This window comes from Phaethon aethereus (assembly GCF_964289735.1).
Source record: "Phaethon aethereus genome assembly, chromosome: 3".
Taxonomy (NCBI): domain Eukaryota; kingdom Metazoa; phylum Chordata; class Aves; order Phaethontiformes; family Phaethontidae; genus Phaethon; species Phaethon aethereus.
In genome coordinates, this window is record NC_138576.1 from 73,633,089 (window position 1) to 73,645,257 (window position 12,169).

Sequence of the window (12,169 nt, forward strand, 5' to 3'; positions counted from 1 at the left end):
GGGATTCATGCCATTGCTACTAAATCATGGAAAACAAGCAACACAAGAAATACAAGACCAAATACCATAAGATTCTGAATTTTGAGAACTCTACACCTCATGGTCCCCATAACTGATAATAAAAGCCAATTCCCTGTTATGATGGCGGCAGCTCTCCATCATCTTTATCACAACACAGAATAAAATCAATTGGTGAGAATACCTGATTACAGGGAAAAGACTTTAGGACACCAAAATACCTGTCTCCCCCAAAAGAACTGCCAATAATAATACAGCACATGAGGCATTCCATTTGGCCATAAGGTTAATTTAAAAAAAAAAAACAAAACAAAAACAAAAAACACACCTCTGCTCATTATGCAGAGAAAGTAAAGAATCTTGCACTCCGCAACTGCAGTGCCATTAGTAAGCATAGGGGAAGAACTGACATCCTGTCATAAGGTTGAGACTTCATTTAGCCTTCTTTAGTACTAACACTGGTATTTTACTGTTTTCATAACTGAACTGTCAAAACAACTTCAGTTTATCCAAAAATATCCATAACATGCTGATTAAGGAATTGTTGTCTAATTTGTGTATCTCTACAGAAGTCTAAAGGAATCACTAGAGTGTGAAATTGCTGAATGAAGAGGAGGCATTGATCACAAACTACACTGAGCAGAGCAGTAGAGAAGCATTCAAAACTTCCTAACCATACCCATGACATAGATCCAATCAGCAAGACATTTGTTAAAAGTCAAGTGCTGTCTCCAAAGCAAATGCCTTGTGTTCTTGATATAAAAATAGGACATGCTAAGTCTATGCTTGGTTGTCACTTCTGTTAAACACCACACTCCAAAGTAGATAGGAAGAACACGTCATGTTTTTCGTCATCATCCACTTTCACACAGGGCAGAAATAGTTTGGAATTAGCAAACACATGTTGTACACTAAGTCACTGTTACATAGTCATCCTTGAGAGGCACAGCAAGTTAAGCCATCAGGAGCTATCTAAATGGTGGTACTTTGAGGATTACGCCAGTGGAATGACTTTCCACATCGCAGTCACAAGATATGCCCACCTCTGCCTGATTCACGGTAGCAGGTCACTCTCCACCCCGAGGTAAAAGAAGTCCAGTTGACTGCTTCCCTGCAATTTGTACATAATGTTGCATCTGGAAAGAACACAATAGTTTGGTAACAGCTAGGCATATACTGTGTTGTTGCACCACACAGAGGGCAATGGTGAACCAGAAGGGCTGAAGAAAGGACTTACTGTCTAAGAAAGTAAGTGCTTGTGAGAGCAAGCTACATTACATGGAAGCAAAGTTTGTGCTCTGAGCTCCACAGCTAGACAACACAGGAGGAACATGCAGGGCATTTTCTACAGTTAAAGGTTACCATGCCTCATCCTTCCACTTCCATGCTAATACAGCTTTACTTGGAAAGCACATACCATTCTTGGAACTGACTTTCTAGCCTCTGGAAAAAACGTTTCCCTTCCAGAAAGGAGTAAAACTCATACAGCACTAGCTTAAGATTCTTAAGTGCTGACCTAGCACTTCAGAGGAGCCCCAAGATTCAGCAACAGCTTTATCCTTCACTCACACACCATGGTGGTGCGACGCTCTCCTAGCGTGACCCCTGATGACTAGGGCCACTCCATACTAGGTCAAATTTGACAGATAGACTGCTTTCCTTTAAAAGAGTGGAGGTGAAAAAGGCCCAAGGGCTACACTTTAAGAAGACATTGCAACCAAACAGGATCAACACCAGGTCCTCTGCACTCTGGGGATTTAGGCTAAACAGCAGTGCAATTAAGTAGGTTTGCCTCTTGGGGCACTTCAAGGATTAATTACTCCATCAGACCGCCTGACAGAACACAAGGAAAGAGCACATGAGATACTGAAGCCTCTAAATGGCTCTCCTAACCACAGCTTCAGCAGCCCTGTAAAAATAATGTTAGTCTCCCATATTGATTTTCTCTACGCTGAGAAGCTGTGTGTAAATTGACTTCTGCAATAAAAGTCATACAGCATGGGTACATCAAGCATCTGATACACGGTCTTCTCACCACATTTTTGTCTTACCAGCCAATTAAAGTGTTATTGGTTGGAATAAGAGACAGCTTTCAAATGCCAATATTTCTTTAGTCAGAAGCATTAGGTCATGTCAGATTTGACATGGGAGACAAGAAGTCTGTCTTCAGTGGGGGCGGGGGCTGTAAATGTTTTATTCAGTGGTACCAAAACAAGTGCTCTTGCATCCTGCAGATTCTAGAGTAACTTCATCTTCTTGGTGAAGAAGTTTAGTTGGTAAGAGATCTGGAGAGCTTTCTGTAGTCTGTAGCAAGTCATCCCTTCAAGTGGTAGCTGGGTGTAGCAGTACGCTCTACAGTGACGACTGCTAGACCTCCCCCTCCTCCAATGCACTAATTTTGAGTAGCAGGCAGGGGACTGGCAGTCAATGCATTTTGGCCCTCGGCCACTGATATCAAAACACATCAGCAGGAGTTCTAGCACGCTTTAAAGCTGACACTCCTCTTCCCCAGGGGCCAGAGACACCACTTCGCTTCCCAGGCCAGACAGAAGAGTGCCTGCACGATCTTTAAAATGAGTTCACTGAACAGCTTCAGATCTATGAAGCAGGATAATCTGCTGTGGCTATCCCACTGAGGATGACAAACCCTGGGAGAAGGGAGCTAAAAGCTGTTCAGGACCCCTGTTTGATTCCAGGGCTGCTTCTCACTGTCAATTCCCCAAAATGTGTTTTGGCACATGGTCCTGCCTCCTTCCACTTGCTACATCCAAGGCACTGCAAACTACTAACCCAGAGTAAGAGCTAGCAATTACAGTATTAAATGTAGTCATTACATATTTTAAGTTGAAATCCGAGATAAACTTAAAAAAATGAACAAGAGAAAGTGTTCAGAGATCTACTAAAAAGAAAAACAAAGTGGAGAGATTGCTTAGGTGTTTTTTTTACAAGAGAAGTCCTGTGAAAGCCTCTGCTGCAGGTAACCTGAGACAAGACAGCCGGCAGATTACAGTGGAGGCTTCACCTTGCTTCCTCATACAAATTTATGCTTTGGTTATCAGAATTACTTCAAAACACTACAGCAAATCTTCTGTGTAAGAGTTTGGTCTTGATAAACAAATAGCAGCTGGACACCCATAAGCTAGTCAATTAAATCTTAGCTAAGCAGACTGGTAAAGTAGTACTAGTGACAGCTAAAGTAAGACCTGAGATGTTTCTGGCTGCCAGTGAGCTAGTTCCCACCAGTCCTCCTCCCCACATTAGTTCCTGTACTCAGAGTGCATTCAGCTTTCAATATTAAGAGGAGGAATTCAACCATAATCCAAATTTAGGGAGTTTTGTTAATTTTCTTAGAAAGAAGACTAAGCAGTTTTGCTTCAGTGCACCTGAAGCAGGAATACACAGTTTGACAGTAAGTCTAAAATGGCATGATTACTACCAGCATAACAAAAACAAGACCACCCAAGAATTTATTCCAGAACATCTGGACTTCTTTTCTGTCAAAAAAAAAAAAATGCAGTATGTGCTTCAGGTATTATCTTTTAATATGTAAAGCAACCAGCTGTAAAAGCTCAAGGCATTCTTTGTGTTTAAAGTAAATGTGCCAAAACGTTATATATTAGTCACCCAAAATAGAACAAATGATTTGTATCACACTAAAGTTAATTTAGATATCTGCTTCAAAGAAGTTATCATTCAAGTGCTAAAATAAGTTAGGATCTTGAGCAGCTAACATCATGTATTTTCCAAGTATTGCTAAATTAATTCCACGAAATATTAGTGAGCACCCTTCTCCCAGAGTCTGCAGACATCTACTCAAAAAAATGATTTTGTTATAAGGCAGTAACTGACCTACAGCAGAATCACTGTCTTGGTACTTCCACCCCTCTGCTGTGGTCATCACTTGGGCCTGATGATTCCCAGGAGTCAGGGCCAACAGTAAACTGCATTTATAACCTATTTAAACTTCACCCAGAGTAAAAGCCCACGCAAGCCTAACCCAAGCAAGTGGTGGTCTTTTTCTCTATGTCTTTCTATATTTTCATGAAGGGGGTGGGAAAGAGCCTAGTGCTTATAAGGTTTAAAAGGTATATTTAAATCTATGAAGTAACATGGAAAGAAACATCATATAACTGAGTCACTCCATCAAAAAATAGTATAAAAAAATGCAAAGAGCTTATCTGCAAATGAGAAAGCAGACCCTGTGACCTAGGTGATCCTGTCCAATTCTCTGTTCTAGAAAGTAATCCTACTAAGACAGTCTGATAAGGAGATTTTCATTAGGCATTGATTGTGCCATCATTTGGCACATAAACGCACCACTTGTGTTATGAAGTCTAATACACAGGACCAAAGTGTGCGATCCCCTTGTTGGCAGCACGCTCAGAATGGTGAGCTCTTCTCAGTCACCACTGAAAGCATCACCTCTAGACTAGCACCACTCCACAAGCTAGCCACGTACTTACCAGTAGGCCACCTTAATGCTATCTTGGGTACTAGTTTTGCCTCACACACTGAACAGTATTACATTGAATTAAATAAGCTACCAGCATGCTTATAATTAAAGACCTATAGTACCTGTTACAATTTTTCTCTAGGTTTAGATCCACTAGATCTGTGCTACTGATAAGTATCACGTGGATTGAAAAGATACAAGATGCCTTCTGGGGCTGTGATCTGCATGTTCCCCAAAAGTAGTTTAAGATACCATGTTGAACTGGTTCCTAGAATAGGTATCATGCTCCCTGGGGGGGAAGGGGTGGAAATAGGTAACAGTTCTGCTATTCAAATGCGATCCTCAATTAAATACTTATCACTTCAAAGAAGATTTGATTTGTTTCAGTCTGTACCTCTGCCCAAACGATTCCTTGTTCCAAGAAGATCTTTAACAGGCTAAATTTATTCTACCTTTGAAATATAGTCATACTACTGCTGCACGGACTGCATACAATTAAGATTTTATCCCCCCCTTCTCCAACATTAATAACTTCTAGAAATCTTGACTTCCATGTGTCACACAGGGGGACAGCAAAAGAAACTGCCAATGTTTTAATACAGGCAGCCGAAAGTTGTGGTGACACTGATGAATGGCCATGTCTAACCTACTCAATTTGTGCTGTCATATAGAAGTTTCTGGAGTTAGATGTAGGGAAGAGAAATAGAAAGGGAAGGGAAAAATGAGAATTTAGCTTTGTTATACTGCAGGCAAGACACAAGGCAGCTGGAAGAATGGATTGATATTGCTGCTGCTTTATCACCTGTGGTGAGAAGAGACAAGATGACCATAATTCAGACTGAATCAGGTTAGACATGGGCTAACATTTTTTTCATCAGCATCTCCTGTACTCTGAGAACTGCTTCACACACATTATGTACAGTAATATGCACTATAAAATTGTTCAGGGTTTTTTTTTTTGTTGGATCTGGGGCCAAGTACAGTGTCTTTCAAGTGGCTGGCCATAAACCAGTCTAAAGGGAGAACTACGAGAATACAAACAGGAGCTCAGGCAGGCTTTGCAAGGCATGAACTAACAGAGAATTAGTCTCGTGACAAGCCTAAACTATCACACAACTTGTGAAATAAAGTCTTACTTCAAGTAGAATGTCTTTTTTATTTAGATATAACACCTATTTAGAAACATTCCCTACTCCTTTTAAAAGGGGCAGCTGTGCCATGAAATACATATTTTCCTCCTTTAAACAGGGTTATTTTTGTTTCAGGCTTTTGCTGCCATAGCACAGTTTAGACCAGCTAATGCAAAGCTATGATAATAATGGGAGAGATCCCGCTCTGTCAGAATCCAGGGATACAAGGGACCAACCTTGCACAAGTCAGCCCAGCATCTTCGAAGTGCAACATAACCAGCTCTCAGCTATCTGTGGATAGATCATCCATGTTGTAGTTTAATTGTGCTACAAGTACAGACACATCCAACCTAGACTCACATCCAAAAGCAATGTAGACGAGCGTGTGATGAGCCTGAGTGGGAGAAAGGGGTAGATTAATGACTGATTCCCCTTCCTCCCCCTTCAGCTGTATGTTCACTTCATGATTCGCACCATAATTTACAATTTTTTTTTTTTTAATCCACGTTTTTTCCATCGTATCCATCTTCTCTCTTCCATCCTCTCCCTGCCCTTGTTACCCTGGATAATCAGGCACTGACTCTGTGTAAAGCAATTTGCCTATAGGCAGAAGAGCCTTCGTAGCCACAACAGTTAGAAGCTACCGTTTATAAGTACAATTATAAAAATGTAAGTGACGTAAACAATCAGCTATTTCTTTGCCTTGTATTAAAACCACCACACCTACCACTTCAGCAAAGAGACCAGTTGAATCTTGAACAGGGAGGGAAAGGACAAAAGATTTGCTATGGAAGAGCTGATGGAAGATGAAGACTTATGTTACGAAGCTTCTAAATTAGAAGTAAAGAATATTGCTGCTACTTAAGATAAAACAATGAACCATGACCAGTGCAGGAATGACATCCAGACTATACAAAGCTCAAGTAGCAGAAAAATAATTTACTTGAACTCCTTTGAGAGGTAGTACAAATTTTGCATGTAAAAAGGAGAAAAGTAGCTGAATGGTGGTACATTTCCTACTAGATTAGGGTCTTTAGAACCCAAGATCAGAGTTAAAACAGCACACTTAGAGACAAAAGGCTCTGGCCTCACTGCCATCAGGTGCTTGGCACCCTCACAGGTACTTAAGCCCGCTCCTCTTGAAAGCGGCAACATGCATTTTATAGGCCATTTTGGCCTTCCTATTTTCTACTCTTGGGATTCAAATGCCTTTCAGTGGTTACTACATGATATAAGGAAGCCTTTGCTACACCAGTGTTGCCTGTGTCCTTTCTAGGTGTCTGATCACAGCAACCCTTCAACTGACACGGGTATGTTGAGCAGCATCCCTGCCCTCAGAGTGCTCCAAAGGTCATGCATGAACATTAACAACAACGTAGAGCTCTGGTATCAGTAGTAGTTATCCACAAGAAATAATCTAAATACATTTCTAAGCAATTTGATGGACCTCCCAAGTATTTTACTCCAATGCATCTAGACTGTAATACTCGATTTCCTGAAGAAAGAAATCCTTTATTATGCTTCCTACTGACTTGCACTTTTGAGGAGTGACGTTCTCTAATTCTCAGACCCCTCTCAGTCTTTTTCCACTTTTGAGCCATTTAGAAAGGAGTCAACACACAATTACCATTTGTGAGATCTTAGTCCAAGTTTGAAGAAGTCTATTCAAAGAGTCCAGCAGTCAGCAAAAGTTTCTTCAGTGTTTTATCCAGTGGATTTCCTTACCAAACACCTTTCTGAGAAATGAATAATGAATTTCAGGCATTACCTCACCATAGCCTGAGGAATAAGTAGTACCTGATCATACCATCTGGTCCACATCACTACATGGCAGCCTTAGCAGCATGCTGACCAGGCAGTTTTGGAAAGGACAGCATGTTTGGGGTGTCTGGGGCGGGGGTAGTGTTTGTCCCTGAAGCCCTTGCACCATTTTATTCACCATTCTTCCAAACCCAGAGCAAAACAGATCACTGGTAACCACGGCAGCTGCTTCAGACACATAAGATCTGTGGGGTGCACAGAGCCACAGACCCACAAGTGCCTGGGCTGGAGAAAGTGGTCCATACTGTGATGAAGGTCAGTGCCCCATATAAATACAGTCCCAAGTAGTAGGGAGAGAAACAGCTGCAAACAAGTCCATCAAGCCACAAGAAATGTGTATTTGGATGCAAATGCACAAAGGAACTGATACCCTGTGCAGCTATCTAGTTATTCATGCTATATATGCAGCACCACCCTTGGTAGACCACCAAAACCCATCAGTCTGCAACTAGATTCAGTACTGAAAAAGTATTTTGAAAATATAGTGAAGACAACCAATTTGTTCAGACCTCAAGGTTAAGTGACTACAACTTCTCTTGCAAAAATCCATCCTTTTCAGAAAGCCTGACAAGACAAGACAGCTCACCTTCTCCACACACCTCAGTCTACTTCTTACACCTTCCCACTAGCTGTACCACTGCAGCCAAAACATTTGTACAGCAGGAGAGGAAAGGGAAGGCTAAGAAGTTTTTACTTCTGTGACCTTTCTCTCCAGCCTAGATAAGGGCCTTCCTTTTGTCTTCTCCTGTCTAGCACCAGCTACTTTTTAAATTGCAGTGCATACAGACCGACAGACTCTCTGATGCTGTATTAGAGACAAGCTGTCACTGTTAGCATATCCCAGCAGCTTCAGAAATACAGCCAAAGAGGGTGTTCTCCAGCACTGTAGTCACAGAGCACCGAGGGGAAGGAAGCTCAATCCATACAGGACCAAGTTAAATTGCTCCCTTCCCTCCCATACCCCACCAACACCTTTTTTTTTTAAACTAATAGCTACAGATCAGCCCCACCAACATGAAAGCCCTTATCCATTTCAGAGCTTCATGCCACTCTTATCATTGCAGTACCCCTATCAGGAGGTGGAAGACAATCTTACATATGACAATTTTCAGACTGGCCTAGCTTTGTCCTCTTAAAGGAAATGCTTACAGGGCTTTTATGGGCAGCTCTTCCAGCTGTATTTTCTTTTACACTGAATTTTTAAACAGAATTCTAGGGTATTTTTCTCTAGAGTGGAAAAGGGGTAAGCTTGGGCATAATTCCGTTACTTCCAGACCAACATCATATCCTTTGCCAAGCACCAATTTCATACATGAGTAGACATACTCTAATAAAATAGTTCATTACACAACTAAGCTCAGCTATATCTCACATTAGAAGGTAAGTCTTATATTCAGCTTTTAGAGTACAAAAATCTAAAGGTTTATTTGATTTGTACATGCAAGTCTCTACATTAAAAAATACTCAGTAGCACGTAGCACAAGCAAAAAATCTTTCTTCATTGTTTACTAATACTGTGCAAAATCTGCGTGCCCTCAATGCGCTCACTCCATCAGCATTCTGCCATTTATAGCAAATGCAGTAATTGTAGGTAGACAGGACCCCTGAGCACAGTAATTCACCTGCAAAGTTGAATGGTTTCTGGGGACAAATCCAGTGGTCTTTTTTTCCATATATAAAGTTGCACAAGTTTGGCAGGTGCACACAATGTAGATCATCCATCTGGAAAACTAGACTGTCATCATGTTCATGCTGAGCTACAAGTTGCAAACCATTAGGGAATGAATAGTGATGATGTAAGTTGTTCTGTGCAGCATTATTTAGCAATTCCTAACCAATAATGGACTTAGCCCAAAACATGAAGCATCTGGGGAGAAACTATTTTTGGAAACAAGATACCTAATAAAGGTCAACACTGAAGTCAGTTCAAGTCCTGCAATTAAGGCACTGCATTTTCAGTATACCAATCTGTGACCACAACCTTAGTTTCAGCATTCATGGAAACCAGAACAAACAGGTTATAAAACTTTTTTTAAATGAAGCAGCTCCAGCAGGAAACAGCCAGACTGACACCCATCTGAAGCACTTCATCTGACTATAGCCTGACAGGCTCTGGTGTCAAACAAATCCCACTTAGGGGTCTCTGGTCCTACTGAAGTTTTCTACCTTGGTAACCCTTTACCATTCAGACCAGCTTTTACCCCTAAAGTCTGAATCACATGACAGTAACCTTTCTAAACCTCATCTTTGTATCATGGATCTGTGGTCAGCATTAAAAAAATAGTCTCAAAGAGCTCTTTCTAAACCACTTCCCCCCAACTCCATTATGCTGCTTGACATGCAATTTTTAAAACTAAAACTGTATTACTAAAAACAAGATCCTCCACAAAAAGAACAGAAACAAACCTGTCTCATTATTTCCCAACCTTGTCTCCTAAACTTTGTCACCAAGCCAAGATAGGCTTACAGCTGACCTAACTTGCAAGTACTGAGAGACTATGAAGACATGTTTAGCTTTGAATAAAGGGAGTCTTTCTGCAAATATCCACTTACTGATGAATCTCAGCACAGTTTAATAGAAAACATTATTTCAAAATGGAGAAGAGTGAGCAGGCACTACATTTATGCAGCCTCAGAGACACACCCAGGTCTTCTTGCAGACTTTCAGTGCGCTACAGAGCAAGCACCTTCTACTTATTCCTGCTCTTCCCAGGAATGGAGTGCATTGCCCCTTAGACACAGAGCTCTGAACCAGAATAGAGAGAAAGACTGACACGGGTTAGCTCTTCCAGGATTAGCAATTCAACGGCTATTTCTGACATTCTAGAAAATTTCACATTGTTTCAGAAGTTAAGTGTCATCGTATCAGGAAGTTACGGTACATCTTCCACAGAAGTTAAAGCGAGCAATTCCCAACCCCCCAACCTGCCTTCAGACAGGGTTATTAACTGTCTGCATAGGTGATTAAGTTTCAGCCTGAGAGCTACATCTGTAAGCCTAAAAGTAATTCAAGCAAAACATCTTGCATTAAATTGCTATCGTCTTTAATCGCTACACTCATCATGCATCTTCAACTTTGTTCTGATAGCATATTAATTGCTTGACCTTTTCACTACTGTCACCCATGCTGACACCGGATAGCATTCATGCCTAACAGCAAAGAGCAGAAGAAGACTTAAATATTTTGCCCTCAACCTTCAAAGCTAAAAAACATTTTCAGCTGTCATGTCAAACCTCCCCCCCAAAGTCACCTTAGAAACCAAATTGTCAAAAAAGTTCTCTTTATGCAGCCATATATGGTCCCCATCTTAATGGGGTGGCAACCACAACAAGGAAAAGAATGAAAACACCTTCTTTCCTCCAGCAAGCCAGTTACTTGAATACTGTGGAAAACAGCAATAATTCCCCCGGGACCCTGGTTTGGTCCCATGTGTCACATCCTTTCTTACAGGCAGGACAACTACACCTGTACATCAAAAGCGTGCAGCACACAGCCCAAACAGGCCTGGTGGTTTTGAACAATGCGAGTCAAACCAGAGGCAACAGAGCCAGCAGGCCAGCTGCTACCCACCTTCCCAGGTCGTGCGGGCACAAAATCATCAGTTCACGCAGAGTGGTACGTACTTCTGAGCTCAAAGGAATCCTTGCAGCCTACAGGCTACGTGCCCTAACAGATCATGAGGCTGGAGAGGCAAGTCACACCACGATAGAGAGTAACAACTGCCTATTTTTAACCAGAGTTTGCATCTGTATCCATCCTTCCCTTAGTTCCTGGCTGTAAATAGTCATGGAGGTTTAACTTGTCATATGCACGTTTTTCTGTGAGGGCAAGTCCTCCTGACAAATTTGCTGATAAACTGGTTTTGAGATGAAAGGAGGTTTCTTTAAACATTTGTGTTATGTAGGTGCTAGATATTCAGGCCGGGTTATTTGGGCCCTCGCATCCACACCTCAGGGACTGCCAGGCTCTCGCCTCCCTAGCTCCAGAACACCCGGGAGCCCTGGGGCCAGATGCTGGCTCCAGAGATGCTAACTGCAAAATTCACATTTGGCTTCGACAAATCTCACTTCTGAGGTCTCTAATAAAAAAGTGAATTAGACTACTGATGGGAAAAGCATGTGCAAACCTCAGTTTAGCCTTAATACCTTGATCCTTTGTAACAGCAAATGTTTGAGGTGGCAGGGAGGTAGGACACCCTGGGGACTAGAAGGTCTACATTTCTGACGACGCTCTGAGAAAGCCAAGTACTGGTACTTCCTTTACTTACAACATCGTCATCGCTATAGGGAAGGCGACAGCTACGATTCTTTTGAATAATCTTGAAAAAACCCTCCTGTTCACCTGCCCTCTACAGAAGAAAATTCATTCTGGCAACGCTCGCTTTTTGTTGCGAGTACCACAACAGCAGCTTCAATAACTACAAATTAGCTACACCCCGCCCCCCCGCGCCTGAATCTTTGATTCTCACTCTCATGATCTCCCCGCCGCCCACTGAAACTCCCTGGCTCGCGCCTGCCAGACCACGCAAAACCCCGGGCTGGCAGGGACCGTACCGCACAGGAGCCCTTCCTCCGCCACAGCGGCCTCCGCGCACCTCCTTCCTCCTCCCGCTGCCCCCCAGCACACCGCACTCCCCCCGGCCGCACGGCCAGCTCTCGCCTAACGGGGCCGGCACCCCACGGCCCGGCCCGCCCTGGGGGCCTGCAGGGGCAGGGGCCCCCGGCCGAACACCGCCCCGGGCCTGCC

At 42.5% G+C, this 12,169-nt stretch overlaps 1 protein-coding gene across 1 annotated transcript in view; it reads right to left on the minus strand.

The window, feature by feature from the left end:
• The window catches only part of PPP1R14C (protein phosphatase 1 regulatory inhibitor subunit 14C), a gene marked incomplete at both ends in the record, with an annotated part of 53,919 nt that overhangs the window by 41,151 nt on the left and 599 nt on the right, over nucleotides 1-12,169 (minus strand). The window lies entirely within an intron of this gene.